The sequence below is a fragment of the Pseudopodoces humilis genome, chromosome 1 (genome assembly GCF_049639895.1).
Source record: "Pseudopodoces humilis isolate 2021_Gansu_Grassland_sample_001 chromosome 1, ASM4963989v1, whole genome shotgun sequence".
Lineage (NCBI taxonomy): Eukaryota > Metazoa > Chordata > Aves > Passeriformes > Paridae > Pseudopodoces > Pseudopodoces humilis.
In genome coordinates this window covers 52,426,030-52,447,361 of record NC_142200.1, presented here as the reverse complement: position 1 = coordinate 52,447,361, position 21,332 = coordinate 52,426,030, and the positions used below count along the sequence as shown (strand labels likewise).

Below are 21,332 nucleotides of genomic sequence, written 5' to 3'. Positions count from 1 at the left end.
ACAAGAAACTGACCTTGGCAAAAGCACATTTTACACTTCACTGCTGTTCAACTGTGTTATACTAAAGAGAGAGCAAGTGAGCACAAGCAGAAGGGGGAGGGAGAGAGAACAAAGGGGGATAGAGAGCATAAAAGTGAACGCAGCCATTTTCAGCTTTACCTGCTTTTAAGTTTTTAAGAGAGGTACATCACACCTCCAATGCACATCACAACCTACACATGGTTACATTAATTCTGCATAGTATAATTTTCAAACCATCAGGGCCTGAGGAGATTTTTTTGGGGGGGAGGAGAAAGAAAAGAGACTAAGTACTAAATTAGAAGTTAATATCTAAAAATAAATTCTCCCAACAAGGAGGAGGGAAGTATAGAAGACAATTACAACTTCACATTTTCCTACCACTGGATTAATGCATAAATGAGGCTTTTTAAATTGATCTCTGCTCCTGTTTGGCTACACCTGTTGAGAGTACATTTTTGAATCAGCTGCACCTAATAAAGCCTAAATGTATTCCATGAGGTGTGCAGCAAGATGTAGTAGTTCTAATTTTTAGTATTTCAGCTCAACCTTAAGTTCAGCTCTCAATAGCTCAGCAGCAATTTGCAGGAACTAGTAGGGTAAAATCCCCACTGCTGCACATACAGCCGTGTCTGGCTTTTCTCAACCACCTTTGGTCTCCGATGGCTTGAATCAGTTATTTCCTGTAAGATAATTTTCTTCGTTTCTGCATTACTTTTCTTTGGTATTGATTACTTCATCTCCAAAGAAACAGGACCTGGCAGAGCAAGATGGCACGGGATCCCATCATTAGTGCTAACCCACATCCTGCCCAAATTTTACAGCAAGTTTAACACAAGGATCTAACCTTGAGGGTATGCTGGGTTTCCAGGATATTCACTGGTTGAAGCAAAATATGCAGAAGCTTTGTACAAGTTCCAAAATACAGAATCACTCTCCACTTGGGAAGTGTACAAGGTATGCAAGTCTAGACAAAATAAAATGAGACCACATGCATTTTGTATCTGCTTCCTTACCACTCTTAGGTCAGTGACCTAAGGACTTGATGCAGTTTCTCTTCCAGATCTTGAAGTCTGCTTTTCTCCTGTGTAGACAGTTTCTCAATTCCTCATCTGGTTCCATAAATAAAACTCAAAACCCTGCAACAAAAGCCAGCCTTTGTTCCTCTCAAACATGCAAACCCTCCACATGTCTGTCTTCACAAAGTCTCCATTCCTCTATTAAAACCCCTCGTCCTCTAAATGTCATTTCTACCAGTAAGCAGAAGTGGCTTTTTTTGGACACAGCCATGTTGCTACCTTGAACCGTTCCCTTCTGACAGAGTCTTGTCACGGCATTAATGACCTCCCCTGTCACTGGCCAGGGAGATCCAAGACTCAGCCCTGACAGCAGATGGCTGATTCACACACACTGACGCTCCGCGACTCAACAATGATATGATCACGCTTAGCCTATAAATTATGAAAACAGCAATTCTATGAAGCATGACCTAAAATTTCAAGGGACTGAAGTATTTCCAAGTCTGAACTTCAGATCTGGGTCAAAAAGGTGTCAGCTGTGGATCTGCACAATTTTAATCATCTCATCAGACTGTAGCTCTCCCTCCCACAACACATGATGTTTGCAAGGCCCACGGGCATGCTTCCTGACACTGAGGCAGGACGGTCACAGAGGGCTGGATGGGCCACAAAAACACTCACTGCTTCTGTGAAGCGTGTGAGAAACTCTTGTAGGGTCTAGACAGAGAGTAAATTGATGTCTGTCACATTTTTCTGACTGCACTTGGTCACAAAACAGACTTACTAAAATTTTCATTTACTAAGTCCTGTAGTAATTAGTAGCAGATAGAAAAAGATAAAATTGAAAGGGCACAGTAGTTCTGCAACAATTTCTGTGGGCCCTCAGGCTTGGTTACCTATGGTCGGCATTTCTCACAATGACACACAGCAAAAGAAAGAAAAGGGTGACAAAAAAATATACCTGAAGGGTACTCTTATCCACAGGAAGAGCAAATCTTTGTTTATACTAGGCCAAAAGTAAGCAGATATTTATATTACACAAGAGCACCCTCAGCTGAATGTAAGGATTTGACATCTCTTACTTCTTCAATGCATATCCCAAACAACAGCTTATTGAATTAGTCTCTGTCTTTGCAGCTCCCTGTGGGTCTCCCAAACCACATCATATTTTAAATGCATGCACCAAGCAGTACTGCTTGAGTCATTTGACTTTGTAGTTCACTAGCTAGGATCTCATTTTCAAGTAATTTTACTCATTAGGCAGAACAGAAACATTAACTGGGTCTTCCCCATCCATAATGCTGGTTACTGTGGGCATCTCTCTTCTCTTTCTTCTTCCTCCCCCATCTCTTTCATATAAGAGAATTACTTACCAGTACATTTCCACAAAATATACAAGGGCTGACAAATCAAAATCTTTTGACATCTAAAAATTACTAGGAAGGTTTAGTTATAGAAATATATACATGGATATGTATCTATACAAAGTATCCAAAGACAATGATCCTGTGGTGTAATGTGGTTGAAATGTTACTAGAATGGGATTCATTTGACCAAAGTATTCTTCCACTGGAAGAAGATTAGTCTGTTTGAATTACATTTACCTTTCTTGAAGTGTTTTAGAAAGAAGTCTTATTTAGTTCAAACTCATCCAATACAACATAAGGACATCCTTGAAGTCCAGAGCGTCAGGAGAGTCTTGCTTTTCCTTCTTGTGAATATTGAGTGTGATCTACAAGAAAAAGAAAGTGGGGGTAAAAATGCTTGGCAAGCAATCCTTTATCTTTTCAATGGGTCAGTATTTTCAAAATCCTTACAGAAAATGGCCCTGACTCCAGATGTTCAATCAACTAATCAATCAGTCAAACAATTGCTACTTGGTTTCCAGAAAGAATTCAAAGATTTATTTTTCCATTCAAATATTCTATCTCTCTCTCTTCACTGTCTTAAAAGAAGATACTAGAGTGAAAGATGTGATTTCCACTCCTTATTAAAAAAAGAAAGAAAAAAACTAAAAAAAAAAAAAAAACTTGCAATGTACAGTTTGCATTTTCTGCTATAAACTTAAATTTAATGTCAGGGAATTTATAACTTTATGTTAGAACCTACAGAAGAGAAAGGCTACAGTTTCTCTGATGTGAAGTGCTAATACACTTCACAAAGCCAGAAGCAACTCCTGAAACGGAACTAAACCATGAAAAACATAAAATACCCTTTTCTCCTACTAGACATTTCAATTAATCAACAGCTATTAATTCAACTAGTGAATAAGTTAAACTCAGCAGCTTTGTTGAATAAGCATGGTTTATTCTGGAAACAGCTGTGAGAAGTTCACAAAATTTTATTCTTTGCATTGTCCTGCTATGTCTGGAGTTTCCAGTTTTCTAGGGAACATCACTTTTTCTGGACAGCATGTGGAGCCCATAATTTTGCAGATACTCTTTGGGTATAGTATTAGCTTAGTCCTTCTAGTTCTTTCAGTAACAGGAAGCAAACTCACAAAAGCTTTGCCTCAGATTTCACAGGCATGTGTGTGCCTCTCTCTCAGTACCCAGGCCGACGTGCCAATATGTAGGATTAAACTTTTTCCAAGGTTGAATAAGCCACCATCTGTCTATCTTGTGTGGTGCTGTGCGCCATCCGGGAGACTTGTCCCTTAGAGCATGTTTCTACCATATGTCACTCCTGAGTGATCAGTTATGCCAAGACATTTGGGAAAAAATGACTAAGTCGAGCTGGAAAACCCTTTCCGAATTCCAGAGGAGGTGTGCCAAGCCTGTATTTGCAAATAACTTTGCATCCACTGGTTTTTGCATATATTGTGTGTAACAATAAATAGTAACTTTTACCCAAACAGACATGAGGTGCCTGCCCTCCACTGTCCACAACTCAGGGACTTTTAATAAGCCGAGGGATTCAAGTATGATGCATCTCCAGGAAAAATACACCAAACTTTTACAGCGACTTTTACGATAAATACGCTAAAATAAAGGAAAAAAAAAAACCAAACCCAGATGATAAGAATATATTTCAAGAAAGACTCAGCTTGTTATTTTAAAGCCACAACAAACCAGTAATTTCTTTCAGAATACTCAGCTGAAAATACCTAAGGCAACTGAATGCAAGGCTTTTTCCTAATAGTAACCATCTAACACTGACCATCTAAGGTGCTCACCTGCATGCAAAGTGATCACCTAAACTGTTAAACTGCTGATACAGTTCATGCAATTAGAATTTGTCTAATAAAACGGTTCTTTAAATCTAAAATAGGATAGAGTCATATTCTATCCTATTTTAGATTTAAAGAACCATTTTATGTTCCAATTCCTCAACTATTAAATTAAAACTCAAGCTAGCATCATTCTTATGGCCAGCTCAAGGCTGCTCATTTACATAACTGACTTTCAAGGGCACTTCGTTACACAGCAATTAATATCAGCAAAAAATCTACCAGATCTGCTACCTAATGGTAAGGAAGACATTCTTGAGAACATTAAAAGAAGAGAGAAATTAGTAAATCGTGATTACAGCCTCCCTGAGTAAGATTAACATTGAAAGGAAATATACTCCTAAGGGCAACAGGAGAAATATTAAATATGAGAAGACAAATTATAGGAATTATTACATTTAGTGACAGAAGTGAGATGAGGAGCAGTACTAAAGTCCAAGAGAGAACATCGACTTTTGTGTCTGGCCTTCAGAATTTGGACAATTATTGAAAAAGAGGGAAGACATGAAACAAGGATTCAGTACAGCCCATTGAGATTTGTAGAACAAAATGGAACAAAAAGCAGAAAAAGTTCATGTTAGACAAAGAAAACCACTACTGAAAAAGGGTTATTATTAAAGGAAAATGAGGAAAATTATCACCTCAGAATGGATTACGAGTCTTTTTTTTTAATGTATCTAATTTAAACTGTCTCCTCAGGCACAAAGAGTGCAACTTGCAAAGGTGAGGATGTTGGTAACAAATTAGACTACCAAGGAAAGAAAACCTCCTACTGCAACATGGACTTGCTGAATGGAAAGAAGAGAGGAAAATAAATATAGATCAGCTAGGCAAATCTGGACTGCTTGCCTACATAACACACCTAATGATATTGAAGCCAGCATATTTTTTGAAAGGCTCAGCTCCTTCCTGGCCCACTCCAACAGCCTGAGGCATTCACACTGTTGAGCCAAGAGAGACTGGAGAGGCTGGTTCTACAGCACCAACTTTCTGCTAACTTCTTATTCCAACAAGAAACCTTTAGGGTAAACGTGCACCTGCTCTAATGTCCTCCTTGCTTCTTGCATCCACCTACAGGCCCAAATAACCTTCCCTTCAGGATGAAATATGATTTGCCCATAAGACTGACCAACTCAGGGGGTTGCAAATGGGGACAAGAGGGAAGGAGGGAAATTCTTCAAAGATGCCAATTAAGAAAATTCTTATTCTGGATAAGAATTTGCACTATGAAGCTGATCAACAGCTTCTACACAGAAGGAACAGCCATGCAGCTTCTGCACTGTCATCTCTTGCCAGAACTACAGCAGAAACAAGAGTTTCTCTTACAACAAGCATTGTGGAGATCCACACATATTGTCGGTAAGGAAAAACTATGGAGCAACATAAAGGGAGAAAACATTGAAACACGGACAAAGATTAAAATTTTTCTTTCCCTTTATTTTCAGCCTAGGGAGGCTCAGGATCTGTCACCCATTTGTTCCACACCAGTGCAGACATCCAAACAGGAATCTTATCACTATTTGGAAACACGATGCTCTTTAATTTGGTTTAATCACTAGGAGTTCCTTGGAAATTCTTGGCACGCACAGGCTGTTTTCTTTTGTGTTCCACTTCAAGGATGAACCAAGACTCAACACTTTCTGTTGTTCTCACAAACTTTTTAGGGAACTCTCAAGTCTCCTGGAATTCAAAAGCTCAGGATTCCAATAATCACATGCAAACCCATTCCTCTAGGAATAAGTTCAATCTGTGGCACAACTAAATGTTTCTGTTACATAAATGCAAAACTTAACTGAAGCTGATAAATACAAGACTGCGACACCTCAAAGGCAGAAACAGTGAAATTTATTTCCACAGGAAACCTCATTTAGAGGGTATAACTACAGAGATGGTGTTTAAAAATCAAGAAAGGCTCTTCAAGCATAAAGCCAAACCTAAAGAGCTATGTCCTCTGAGCCACCCATCTGCAGGATATTTCATAAATTCCCACAATCATTCATCACAATTCATTCCCCAGTGGAGACTCTGGGCCCTGCTTGGCAAGACTATTTTATTTCAGTGACCATGATGTAAGGGAGAAAATACAGGTTGATGGGAAGCTATGAGATGTCACTAAAAACTGCCAAGCAACCAGTCCCTTAATATAAAATATAAATATAAAAAATCTTGTTTTTCAGAAATGTTAATGCAATATTAAAACAATACACAGTCTCTTTTCTTATGAATAATCAGTACTCATGAAGTAACCCAAACAAAGACAATCTCTACATGCCGTGTGAAAGTAGCTTGGAGTTACCTTTGCTAGGAGTGCAAAAGGAGGGATTGTTGAGGCAAGGGAGAAGGTTTGCTTTTTCCAATCACAGAGATAAAGCAGTTTTCCTCACATAGCTTTCCTCTTCTTCACTTCCCCCCTCCTCCACACAAAACCCAAGAAAAGCTGCCATTGCTTTAGGTCAAAGGAAAAACAGGCCCAGCTGCCATAAGCCAAACACCGTACAGGTTTGCTATCTCCCCTGCTGTTTTGGCTCGAGCTCTTCAGACTGGAAAATTCAGAAGCACGATCTCCCAAGCTCTATAAATGCCAGAACCATCTAAGAGGAAAATAGGACAAGGCCACCCCCAGGCAAGTTTGTACTAAAATCTGCTGGCTGCATGGCAAAAATACAGTAAACATCGCATAGGGACAGACTGCTCCTCAGAAAATATTCCACAAGAACAATATAGCTTCCAAAGAAAGGCTGCGCTAAGGGGACTTCTGGAGGGGAAAAAAATGCAATGTTTTAAAATCCTTGTGAGAGTTAGCAAGCTAATGGCACACTCAACGACAAATTGTTTGACAGGCAATATGCTTTTGACATTAATCCAAAGAAGAAATGTAAAAGCGACATTGAATGTTCTCTACAAAGTGGTAACAAATTCGGGATCCTAGAATAGTTCTGCAGTTCACTAAGGAAATTTTGCTTTTGTCTTAACAATTGATTACATGGAATAAAACAAGTAATAACAAGCAATTAATTATCAATATCATCACCCTGTCTTTTTCAGGAAGAACAATTTAAGTTAAATTTTTGCAGTCCTTGAGAGATGAACTTTGTAACTGATTACAGTATGTTTTAACGTGCTCTATACTGACTCAACCTTGAAAAACAAGCCAAAAACAGAAGTTGAAACATCCTTTTTCCTGTGTAGCTCCAATTTGCAGTAGCAAGAAGCTAAACAACATGCTCTCCACCAGATGGCTGAAATAAAAAGAACACTCCTTCTGATTAATTAGGAAACAAATGAATCTGCTGTTAGCACAACAAGTTACCATCAGGAAACCTGGGTTCCCATTAAACTTTGATATTTGTGATTTCTCTGCAACTGTGTTCAAGACCATCCTCAGATTTGTCTCTCATTTCAGAAGCAAAAAGTTATACACCAGTCCATCATACACAAGTACCACACCAGCCACTGCATAACCAAAAGGGGTACTGGCCCTTTTCACAGACTAATAACACATAGTTTTCCTAAAAGAGAAGGCATCTATCACAGTAGAAACAAATTAAGGTCTCCTAGTGCTGTGAGGAGAATGGATGGGCAAAACCACACGTCCCTTGTCAAGGTTCAGTGAGCAGGGGAGGCTCATGGCATGCACACCCAAGCTCTCCAGCTGGTCCTGGAAACAGAAATCCCCAGAGCAGATACAGTTCAAGGAGCAAGGATGTGACAGCCCAAGCAGCAGAGGCCAGCCCATGGTTCTCTGCCAAGGGAGTCTGTGAGCATCTCAAGTGAAGGTTCAGGATACAGTGCAGGCACTGGGAATGGAGGGCGTGACGGCATAAAGCACATGGAACTTGCACAGATGTGCAAGTGCATGCGCTTAGAACATGAATATAATGTTTGGAGCTACTGAGGTGAGAGACTTTGGGAAGAATGAAATTGAGCCAGGAAGGTACAGATAAAAGCTCTTGCTATTGTCATTATTCCTCTGGTTTCTCTGCATGAAGATCTGCTTTATTGCACCAAACCTTAAAGAAGAACCATTTCAGAAGCTGGCTATGGGAAAGAACCACCATGTTTTAGGTATAAAAGACAATTTTGCTTTCTTTACTGATAACATGTTTGCCTAAAGAGGCACAATGTCTTACTGAGAATCCAGGATTGCAAACTAACCCAAACCTCTATAAATGAAGTATTTCTCCTGTATGAACAACTGAAGTTCTCAAACATGTTGAGTATTATTTTCTAAGGCCAAAGGGAATGGTGGAGACATTTATAACAAACTAAACCTAAGTCTCCTTTTTAAAATCCAAGTAAAGGCACTATATCCTATTAAGTAACCGAGAAAGCTCAGAGACTTGAATAAGAAAACCCAAATACACTTACCCACACATTAAAAAAGGGTTTCAATAATTTTATATACATAAGAAGGCCATTCAATTATGCTAAATGACTGTATCTCATTTTTCCTCATAGGCTGGTGATAGTTAGGTACTCTGGGAGATACAAGGATACACAAAAATGCAAAAGAGCATAGAAGACACTAATATTTCAAAGTGCACCTATCCATTACATCACACATATAGTTACAGGGGGAAAAAACTACTATTTTTTGAGCCTTTACAGTCAGAAAATGGACCCATGTAAAATTTCAGCAAATCCAAATGTTCTTTTTGCACGGTGTTTTTAGAAGACCCATTCCTCTTCTGTTTGCTTACACTTTACTTGATGCCTCCTCTAAGACTTGTGTTGGAAGACACAGTGAACAATCAAACCTGTGTCCCCTCTCCCCACCACTCACAACAATGAAGACCTCAAGAATATCTTCCAATGTTTCTTCTTCTCAGGATTCTCTGTTTCCTGTGGACATAAGCCTTTCCACATCTCTTAAAAATGCTGCTTTTTCCAAAATTTTCTCGTCCTGTTATATTGTTTCTGAGCTGAGGGACCTGCACTGCACATGATAAAAGATGCTGGTGAGCCATAAATGTATAAAATGGCAAAAAGGATGCCATCTTTTTAATTCTCTATTCCTTTATTAATATTTCCTAGTATTTGATTTGCTTTTCTGATCAGAGTAGCATAGTAAGCTCCTGTATAACCTGGTGACTGACTCACACACAGTAGCAGCTCAGAACTCACCATTTTTTAGTGGAATTTTTTAGCGTTATTTTTTTCCCTAAGTAGACCACTTTATCTACACTGAATTTTACCTACCTTACAACTACGAGCAGGTTACTATCATCAGCATACTTTTTCACTTTGTCAACAAGCTCCTTTCCAGTGTACAATTTATGAATTGAATGCATCAACCAGTCCAACTACTCTGGTGACAGATAACCACTTATTCCTACCTGATTCCTCCCATCTTCTACCCACATATTAGTCCATGACATGACCCTCCTTTATGCTCTGCTGCTGGCTTCTGTCTGGCACAGAACGTTGTCAAATACCAGACCAAATACCAAATGCCATCATGATCTTTCTTATTCACCTACATATTCACTCCCTCAGAGGACTTCAGGTACTTTGAAAGGTGGTATTCCCCTTTGCAAAAGAAAAGTTGACTCTTCCCACAGATCTTGTATTCATCTTGGTAACATGTCTGTAAATACTGTATTATGAAGTAAATAGTATCCTTGTTTATTCTACATTCTAAGTTCCACAGCTTTGCAGACAAAATGTAGGGGAACAAAGTAATGTCATTTTCTGCCTTTTGATTAAAAATAATCCATAGGCAATAATCCACAAGCACAATAGCAATTTCTCTTCTTGTAACTCCTCTATGAAGACAAGACTTTATTCAATCTTCTAACAATTTTTAACCTGAGGATCAAAAAGAAAGCAAAAAAAACCTAAAAAATATAAATATTTCCCTGCTGTCTGCCAGATGTGTAGGACTGCCAGCAACCACATAGCAACAGAAAATTTTCTGAGTCAGCAAGTCACAGCTTCTCCCAAGTTTTCTCCTTGATCTTAAGCAAATTGCTACTATTCTTTACTAGATTAATTGACTAATACTCATCCCCCCAGTGGCCCATTTTTGCTGACTATTAAGTTAATGGTGCAGGGAATAATGTCTTTCCAGCCTCCTAACCTGGCTGTTTCTACTAGCCTACCACAAAGGGCATGGGTACACTCACCTGAATTCTGAAAAGATATGATAACGATTTGCAGGAGTTAGCCATGGGAAACTGATTCCACTTACTCCCATGTGTTCCTGCATTAACAGTAGCCACAGCCCAACACTTAAATTATTGTTTGAAACCTGCAATGACTCCTCTCATAAAAATTCCCTCCTAACATTAATCCTAGCACTATTTGTGACACCCTCAGCTTCTTTGGTGTCACCAATTCCAGACTCTTTGTACCTGGCTCATTAGTGTGACGAGTGGCCAGAAGCTTTGAAGAGCACAAAACACAACATGGGCGCTGACACCTTCAATTTACATTACACCTCACACCAAATAACTATGTTGTCATCAAGTTAAAAAGACCAAGAAAACAGACAATGGAAAATTTCAACAAAGTGTGGCTTCATCATTAAAATCTCTATTTGAGCTTTTTTTGTTGGTTTCATTATACAGAGAAGCAGAGAGCTCTGTAAACAGATTTGCTTAGTTTCCATGTCTGTTGCCAAATTTCCATCCTGTGGAACCAATTTTAAATAGAAAAAAAGTGTCTCTTCCCATCCTCTGCTCCTTGGTGTCATTCTTATTAAGGATACAGAGTAAAAAATGAATGGAAATGAACCAGTCACAGTAGGATTCAAATCCAAATGTTAACTTTTTTAATTGCCCAAAAAAATTCGGATCACTTTGATCCATAAGTTTGTCTCTCTTGCAGCTATGGAAAGTTTTTAAACTGAAGGCTGCCAACAATGACTTTGTTATAAACTAGAGTTCACAGTTATTTTTATGGAATTTTGTCTCAGTAACTTTTAGCTCAGCAGTTCTCATGAAAATATTTCCAAACCACCAACTTGGCTAAATATTTCCAGTAAAGCAAAATAATCCCTAACTCCTAAATACAACTCTACTTCTTTTTATAACTTCACTTTATCCTTCAGAAAACTAGTACAACTTTAAACATGGGAATGACAGAGAGAGGAGAAAGGAGACAAAAAAAAATCGAAGAACTTCAAGCAGCCCCTCATAATCTCTCGGTCACAGCAGGTGCAGGACTGGAAATGGAAATGAGATTTGGGAAATAATCTCTCGCATGTACACAGGTATTAATAGCAATAATGAATAAAACCAGAATGAACATTGCAATTTTAAACAGTGCAGTACTTGCTTAGCGGAAAGTTCTCAAACAGATTCAGCCATTGTTAGCCCATGCTCACTGCCAGAATTTCCACACTAACATAAAGATCATAAATGGGAAAGAAAATCTGATGGGCTTTGTATTACCATTTTGTTTAGCTCTTTCGAGGAGGGAGTGTAAAGGAATCATTTATTATAAACCTTTTCATATCCGTCAGATGTTGCATGTTTTATGTAACTATAACACATTTGGCAAACTCTTCCTACCTACCCATATGCTAGGGAAAAGCTCAAACTGTGCAAAAGAAACCTTTCTTCACAAAGTAAATTTTCTCGTAGAGAGGAACTGCGAGTTGGAGCTAGGGCTCCAAGATCTCTCTCAAGGCCCTCCTCTCTCCACAAGGACTGATACTTCCACACAACCTAGAACTGAGGTGTCTGGCTCCCTGGGAAGCAGAACTATCCATCCTGTGCTCTACACATGCCAAAACAGCAGTTGCGCTGGATCATTCCACGCACAGATGCAGACACAACACAGATGCAGTACAACCAAGGCGAGCCCTCACCCATGCCCCTACAATGGCTCTTTCAGAATCCAAGTGCCAGTTGTGTTGGCCAGTGCCTTCCATTGCCAGTGACCAGGCCCATTCCCCAAAGCAGAATAAAAGGAGCCTGACATCCACGACTCCACCACGGGCTCCAGGGCAGCCAGCTAGGCACGAGAGTTGACCCCAGGGGCCAGTCCAGGTGGGATGCACTGTTCTGTATCCAACAACCCTTGGTCTTTCACCTCAAGCACAAGAAGCCCCTACCTCTGATCTCAAACACAAACCTCATTTGCAATATGAATGAGACTAAAATTTGCAAGCTCCATGGATAGTCCTGAAACGTGTATCTTCCAGCTTTTCCCTACAGTACATAGGGAAAATGGCAGCAGCTGTGATGAGTGGGAGCTGACACCAGAACACCCCAGCAGAGGAAGGAGAGGAGCGTATGGAGAACACGTAGGAAGCTATGGAGAAACAGAAAAGGGTACGCCACAAAGTGCTTACAGCACAACTTGAGAGAAAAACAAACCATCCTCAAACAATGGAGCTAAAAAAGAAAGGGCAGTGAGGAAGAAGATGATGAGAAGAGTCCAGGTGCAGAAGAATGGGGGAGGCTGTTCCAGGCAGCCAAAAAGGATTTTCCTTCTTGGGTCATTCTTAAAACACATTTCAAATTAAGAATTTTAGAAACACATTTGCAGAGCAAACTGGTAATGCATTTCACTCACCAGAGTTTTCACCTGCAATTTATCTATGCAACTTTAAAATGTTTTCAACTAAAAACATTTGCTACTTAAATACTTCACATAAATGTCAAACAGTTGTGTTATCTTGGGAAATAGGTACCACAAAAAGAAACCTCACTATAAGATTCACATTTTTTACTAGGTTCTACAGTGAGATGAAGCAGGAAACACCCTTTTGCCCTCAAACTTGTGTGGAACTTTTCAAACTGCAGATAGACCAATTACTTTACCAGCAGGATCATGCAGTCAAGTTTTGTTGCTGGCTTTGTTTGTAAAGCTGCTTCACTACATTTAGACTCTTGAGTTGCAGAAAAAATGTCTGTAACTCAAGTATATAGGCATATAGGCAACATGAGAGACATGCAGGACAGTTGTCCTGACTGAATAGGCTTTGACCAGTCTTACGAGTGCTTTACATTTTCACTGCAAAGAAAATGGGAAGCAAATCCTTGTACCACCCGTCTGGCCCACCTAAATGTAGCTGCAGCACTAGATCGAAACTGATGGGCAAAAGCAATCTTCTGTGGTCAGGAAAGGCAGAAATGCATTAATTTGTCAACTGTAACTGTAACTGCCTATTACCTTGAAGTTTTGCCTGTTATTTCTGACAGGGTACCAAGGCACTGGATATTAACATTTAGAAACCAAACCAGGTAGACAAGCTCACAGGAAGGAAGATCAGGTTTTCTGAGTGCTAGCTGATGTCGTAATAAATAAGAAGCACAGGTTTTATTTTACAAAATGTAAATTTACGTATCAAATTGTTTCAAACAGCTAATAAATACCTCCAGAAGCAGAGTGGTTTATACACCTGAAAATTATGAAAATTAATAGGCATTTCTGGATATCAATTTTCTGAGATTCCTTTTTTTGGCCCAGTGCTCTACAAACAGAATGCACATTGATAGAAATGCACAGATGGCCTAAAATACCCCTGCTTCACAAATATACCAGTATACTAGATGGATTACATAAAATTCTCAAACTTTCTAGATCTCTCAAGTACACTGTGTGTATTATGCTTGCTTAGAATAGTGATAAAGCAACAAGTAATTCCAATGTTGTCTTATACATGCACAGAAAACAAATGTATCAATTCACCACCAATTTTCAAACAGACAACTAATTAATCCTTGCTAAAGTAAGCATGAAGAATATAAATTAAGGTCTCTTTACACATACACTTAATCTCTTCTCAAACCAGTTCACGATCCTGTTCCCAATTAGGCTTAAAGCGACTGATTTTTCTACAGTCTGTATCGGGTTTCTGTGGCAAGATTTTGGTAGCAGAGGGGCTAGAGGGGTGGTTTCTCTGAGAAGCTGCCAGGAGCTTCCCCTGTGTCTGACAGAGCCAGTGCCAGCTGGCTCCAAGACAGAGCCACCACTGGCCAAGGCCAGGTCTATCAGTGACGGTGTAGCACCTTGTGATAGCGTATTAAAGAAAGGGGAAACTGTGCGATCTCAGCCAGAGGGAGGAGTGAGGAGATGTGAGAGAAGCATCCCTGCAGACACCGAGGTCAGTGAAGAAGGAGGGGCAGGAGGTCCTCCAGACACAGGAGCTGAGACAACCCAGCATCCTGTGGTGCAGGCCATGGTGAGGCAGCTATGTCCCTCAGCCCATGGAGGTCCACCATGGAGCAACAGCCGCCTGCAGCCCATGGTGGAACCTCAGCCCAGAGCAGATGGATGCCCAAAAGAAGAAGGGAAGCTGTGGGAAGCCCACTCTGAAGCAGGCTCCTGTCAGGACCTGTGGATGCACAAACAGAGGAACCTACACTGGAGGAGCAGGAGAAGAGTGTGAGGAGTCCTTCATCTGAAAAGGAAGAAGCAGCAGAAACAACATGTGATGGATGGACCACAACCCCCATTCCCTCTTCTCCTGTGCCACTGAGGAGAAGGAGGTAGAGAATACAGGAGTGAAGGTGAGCCTAGAAGAAAGGAGGGGTAAGGGTGAAAGATTCAGTTTTTACTTCTTTGATTTGATTGGTAATGAATTACTTCCCCCAAGTCAGGTCTGCTTTGCACATGAGGGTAGTTGTTGAATGATCTCACTCCACTTTTATCTCAACCCATGAGCCTTTCACCATATTTTCTCTTCCCTGTGGTAAAGCAGCTTTGTGGGCACCTGGCATCCAGCCAGGGTCAAGCCACCCCAAAGAGTCCAATATAATTTCAGAAACAAAGGTCTCAACCCTATAGACTGAGACCAGCCCTAATGAGAATCACATTCTCCTGTGTCTTGACCAGACTGGATGGGGTTTTGAGCAACCTGGTCTAGCAACAGGCATTCCTGCCCACAGCAGGGATGATCTTCAAGGTCCTTTCCAACCCAAACCATTCTATGATTCTATGACTTAATAAGCTTTTCTTTCAAGAATCCTCATTGTAGATGTGTAGGAGTCTTTAGTTTGAACGCCTGCTAAAAGCAACCAGCTTTTCCAAAAAGAACTCAGAATATGTCTAAGAGCTATGCAATGCACTCTGGGATAGAAACGCTGACAACAAGTCATTTCACGTGTGTATTGTACACTTCTAACTAAATATTGCTAAATAAAAAGGCAAAAGCAAAGAAAGCAAAATACTCAACCAAAAACATTTTTAAAGAGAATGGTGGGGAAAAAATATATATACACACTTGTCAAATTGTCTGCAGAAATTCTATATTTTTCCCACATGCACCTATTATGCAAGTTTTTAACACCTCTGTATCTCAGCACATAAAAAATAATCCCATTACACTTGATATACTATATTAATTATTTGATATGCATATATTACCAATATTCTGCATAGTACATCACGTATATTGTACACTTCCTCCTACTCTGCTCCCAAAGACCTTTTCCAATAAGGATGTCACAGCACCATCTCAGGACTTCTACATTTTATTAATCTGTGGTGAAACAAGCTGAATGCAAACACAGTCATTTTAACTGTCCATATTTCTACAATTTTGACAGTGTGTGTCCTAATTTGACTCCATGCATCCCACCAAAGCATCAAAAGTGTATTCATGCTTCCTTTAAGACCTATGTGTCAGATCATTTTGGTTATGGTATTCAATATATAAGTAATGCTACACATGCATGCAGAATGTCACATATGACTTAGTGGAGAGTGTCATGTGTCCAATGCAGCAACTTCCACCCTCCAAGGAAGAAAGGAACGTGTATTTACAATTGCATCCAGAGCTGAGCTCCTCTTTGAGACACAGAAGAAAAATTACAGTCTACTAAAAAAATAGAATGAAAGGAATTTACCAATTATGTGCCTAATCATCCCCTTTGTAGCTGCATTAAGGCAGTTTCAGGCGCAGGGAGCACAGTGTGCTGTGACAACCCCATACACTATGTCACGACACTTCACCACGTTTCTAAGTTATGCAGCTTATGCAAGCTCCTAAATCTTCCGCATAATACTTACTCATCCAGCTGGAGAAAACACAAATAATCTAAAGAACCAATAATATACATGATTTACATAACATGCCCCGCAAATCAGAACTGGGAACCAGCCTAAGGAATTCCATCAAGCCCGAGGCTGTGAGGGGTCTGAGACCCCTGCTAGCTGCGCAGGGCACTCTGCATCGCGTGTGCTCGTGGATCAGTCGCTCCTCTGAGACACGGACAGAGCATCTGCACAGGTGGTACCTGCTCAACTTGGGAGGGCTCAGATTTAGTTAATGCCACACCATTTACACTGTTTCTTAGTATCTGCCTCACAGCAGATGCTTTACAGGAAAAACTGACCACCTATTGCCACTGATTGCTGGGGGAATGATAACTCTATTTGACAGAGAGACAGTGAGCGAACAAACCAACAACAGTCACCTGTGACAGTGAAGGAGTGACAATCACTTCGAATAGAAGGAATCAAACCACATGGGTGAAAAGTTGTTTCCTGTATGTGTAGTACCTCCTCTAAAGTGGCCCCATATTAAAGAGCTTCACTTGCAAAACCACCCAAACATAAAAAGTGATTCACTTGTAACTGCATCTGAATTCTTCAGTATCTTATAAAATCTAAACAATAGATCTTAAAATACCAGCTTCTAGAAGATCAGAGTTCCATCTGAATTATTTTAACCTACTAGTAAGACTTTATTTTCTCTTATCACATCATTTTTATGTTTCTCTTTTCTGATATTCATTCAACAACTTGCATTCTTTTGATGTTCATTTAACAAAAAGGTCCAGACAGCTACTTTCCTTTTCCTGTCACTAGGCTTCTACTAAGCAGCAGGGGTAAAATCATTACAATACAATAAGGAAACAGAAGTTACTAGACAGATTTCAGCAGCTTTAGCATACAGAACTGCTTGCAATTTAGTCAGTAGTTAGGACTGATTATGATAATTTAACTGTTGCTGTTATACCAACACAGCCCCCAGTGATAGAAACATCTATGACATGGAGAGTCAAGTGAGGGAGAAGGGGCAAAAACAGAAAAAATGTGAAAATCCCAAGAAAAAGGGAAAACAGCAGATTCAAAAAGCTTTGGAAACTGCAAATGCAGGCAGTGAACTGAAAATGTACTTTATAAAAACACAGACTGTTTTTCCAGACAGCTAAATATTTTTGTTAATGGATAACACTTCCTTAATATGTAATTTCTACATGGTAACACTGAAAGAAGGAAATGGGGGGGAGGGAAGCAAGCATCATATACAAAAATTGCCAATTTCTGTCGACAGCCATCTTTTCCTTCTCTGGTCTGCTTCGGAGCATCCGAAGCATTAAACAGAAAGAAGGCTGTAACTAGAAGCTTAAATATGACAGGATACAGACACTTGCCTTCCATGCACACTGTCATTGTGAATTAGGCATGAGTTGACAAGCTAAAGACCTGGCTTGCAGTCTCATCATTCAATCATCCATCCAATCTCATCAATTGAGCAAGGCAGTAACACATGTCCCCTCCAGCTTAAATGACAGCAAAACTGTGGGTTGTAATCACAGGTCATCTTCAAATGACACTTATCATTAAGGATGGTTTTGTTCCGAATCAATTTTTATTGAGAATTACTCTAATACAGTACGTCTCTTTGCTTCTTTTAACTCTTGGATTTAATACTGTTTAGAAGAACATTTCAAAATCATAACTTCATCATTTTCTAGGAATAAGAGAACAGTAAATGATGTTAAGTAGAAGTCAAAATTAGCCTCTGACAAAAGCATGGTCACCTAGATGAACTTCCACAACTGAATCTTTAGCTAGTACTAAGCTATGGTATCTTAGTTACAGTCTAGACTATTTTAACCATATAGGAGCTGTCTCAAATTACCTAGATGTAAAAATTTGAAAAATAAACCAAAATGTAAATGACATTAAGTATCCTTAAAAAAAACAGTTCCACATTTACATGTAGCATCTAATGTTTTCCTAACACATAAAATGCATCCTTTTTCTAAATTTGTAAAATCGAGATTTTGTTCTTTATTTCTCTTCTGCAAGAGTTATCCTCTCTTTTTATGGACCTTGAGCAGCAATTCTGGACTAAGTCAACCAAGTGTGACCTGAAAGGATGCTGATGGAGCCAATGGAAAAACAACAGGAAGAAAAGTTATATTTCTGTATAGGGTATAGAAAGAAATAACGTGAGAATCACTACTTCAGAGAGAGGACAGGCCCATCTGGAGCTCATTTACCAGTTTTTAAACACCAAGAATTCCTCAATAAAAAAAGGGTCATATCCAACAAACATCACAGCAACATCTCTGATTTTCAACTAGTCAGAGAAATATAATCAAATGTCTATTAACATAATTTGCTTTGTTATAGTTTACAACAGCTGAGGACCTGCTTTGCAGATAACTGGAAATTTGTTTGTTCTCTCACATCACTAGACAGGATATGCATATTTCCCAAATTTTACCAAGCTTAAATGAAATTCTAACCACCTGGCACAGATACCTCATCACAAGTTTATTTCTCTCTATGGCACCGACACCACCTTCCCAAGCATATCCATCTCAAACATTTGATAACAGCTACAGAAAACATGGGAATAGACATCTGTGACAGCATATAAACACTATTAAAAATACAGTTAATTATCAGAAAAATTATTTTAAAATTTGCACCTAGTGAACAGTTAAACATACCGTTTTTCCATCACTCTGAGAGAAATGTGGTTATCCAAGCCAAAATAAGGACAATCTTTTAGACAGGGATATATTATAGGTTCATAAAATAGCTTGTATTGGAAAGGACCCTAGGAGATCATCTGGTCCAACTCCCCTGCCATGGGCAGTGACATCTTCAGCCAGAGCAGGATGCTCAAAATCCAATCAGGATGCTCCAATCCAACCTGACCTTAGATATTTTAAGGGCTGGGGCATCCACCATCTCTTTTACCAATCTCTGCCAGTGTTTTACCACTCTCAGAAGTAAAAAACTTCTTTCTTATATCTGATCTAAACTGTCCCTCCTTCCATTTAAAGCCATTTCCCCTTGTCCTGTCACTACAGACCCTTGTAAAAGGTCCCTCTCCAGCTCTCTTGCAGGCCCTATTCAAGTACTGGAAGGTGCCCCAAGGCCTTCCTGGAGTCTTTTCCAGGCAGAAAAGCCCCAGCTCTCTCTGCCTGTGTTCGTAGGAGAGGAGCTCCAGCCCTCTGAGCAACTTCATGGCCTCCCCTGGACTCACTCCAATAGGTCCATGTTCTTATGAAAACCCCAAAGCTGAACCCGGTACTTCAGGTGGGGTCTCACAAGAGCAGAATAGAGTACATCTATCTGTGTGTATAAACACACACACACACAGAGTTTTCAAAAAAAGAAACTCTCAAAAAGGTTGCTATTATATTCTAAACAATTCATATTTTCACTTCAGTGATGTTTTAAATTATCTTTGTTTCCCAAACAGTTAAACATACCGTTTTTCCATCACTCTGAGAGAAATGTGGTTATCCAAGTTATCCAAAAATTAGAGTACCAGAACTGATGGAGATCCTGAACTGATCATGCAATCTAACCCCTCTGCTAGTTCCCCCATCCAGCCTGGATGCATCCCTTGCAGCTGATCTTTGAGCAAAAAGCTTAAATTTCAAAGGATTTTCAACAAAATATTTCTGTTGTTTCCACAACTGAGTGTTGGGAGAGACAACAAACAGGTAATTACTTATTCCCTCTATGTTTGTATCAAATACAATTAGCTTCAGTTAGTACAGAAAGCTCAATGTGGCAAACAGTTCAGTCAAGGAAGAGTTCTTATACCAAAAATATAAAAAAACCTAAAATTATTTTAAATAATAAAAGTTAGATGATAAGAAACAGTTTAAAGCTCAACTTCCTTTCTATTAGAAGAGTTTTAGTCTGCAACTTGATTATTCCAAAAGGTTTAAAAAAACAAAAAAGAAGAGGCTAAGTTCATACAGAACAAATCAAGTATTTTAGGATAAGCACAATAGACTTGGTCATTTCTATTTATTTTTCTTCAAACTCTAACTCATACTACATATCCTCAGAGTTATCTTTTTATTAATCTTTGGCCAAATACACTTTCTTTCCTCACAGAGATAAAATATTTTCATTCCAGTTTTCAAGTTGGGGACAAAGAGTACTAAAACTTATTGATATTATCAAAAAAGGAAACTCCTAAACCAAGATTTACACAACAACTTGGAAAATTAATCCAGATGTCCAAGAAGAACAGTAAAACTAACAAAGGGAGTGTCCATGAAAAATGAGCAATCAGGAAAATGCTACTTTTGGCATATTCTTGATGACAACAAGCTTCACAAAAGCCCTGAGGAATGGCGGATATTCTGTAATTTCTTTCCAGTCACTTCTTTATAATTAACTTAAAATGTGAATGGGAGGCTTCCACTGTGAGAGCTGCCTACTCCTGTGTAAAGGCCACATAAACAACCAGGGATAGCAGAAATGGTTGTGTTCCCCACAGGTAATACAACCACCACCTTGCTACACTGGTATGGAAGTCCTCACACTGGTGGCTCTTGTGGTGTAACACATTTTAGAAGTAGCAAAAGGTCTGCTGAGCGTCAGATAAAAAGAAGAATGTTACCCCTAACAGCTCCAGCCACACATGAAACATGGTCTCCCCATATGGCAAATCAAATCCAAAAGTCAGAAGGCACACAAGATATGTCATAGGCAGGTCTTTGTATGACCTCACAAGTGAGGATCCTGTAGCGATATTAAAAAAAAAAAAGGGAACTCAACTTCGCAACTGGCTAAAGAAAGAGTAACCTTGAACCTACATACCACACCCAGTAACTTTTTTTTCTGAGACAGAGCTTAGTTTGACGGACTTCATGTTCAAGGTGACAGACTGGCAGTAATGAAATGTGAACTTTTCCACTTCTCTTCAAAATCGCAAGCAACAACATAGGGAACTTCTCACACTGTCCAGTTCAATTTCCTTCTCACTTAATTACAGCTCAAGAGTAACTCCACTACAATTAATTAAGTTACATCAGAGGCTGACAAGAGAAGTAGCAGTCTGTCTACAGCCTACACAAGGGAAAGACTGCTCTCTCACCACAGCCATTCATTTTTAGCAG

General features: G+C 39.5%; 1 protein-coding gene across 2 annotated transcripts in view; it reads right to left on the bottom strand.

The window, feature by feature from the left end:
- The window catches only part of LDLRAD4 (low density lipoprotein receptor class A domain containing 4), a 272,964-nt gene that overhangs the window by 226,798 nt on the left and 24,834 nt on the right, over nucleotides 1–21,332 (bottom strand). For both annotated transcript variants that reach the window (XM_014255081.2, XM_005517283.3), the window contains exon 2: nucleotides 2,642–2,769. The gene's annotated coding sequence lies outside the window, so the exon portion shown is untranslated. The remainder of the gene's footprint in view (nucleotides 1–2,641; nucleotides 2,770–21,332) is intronic.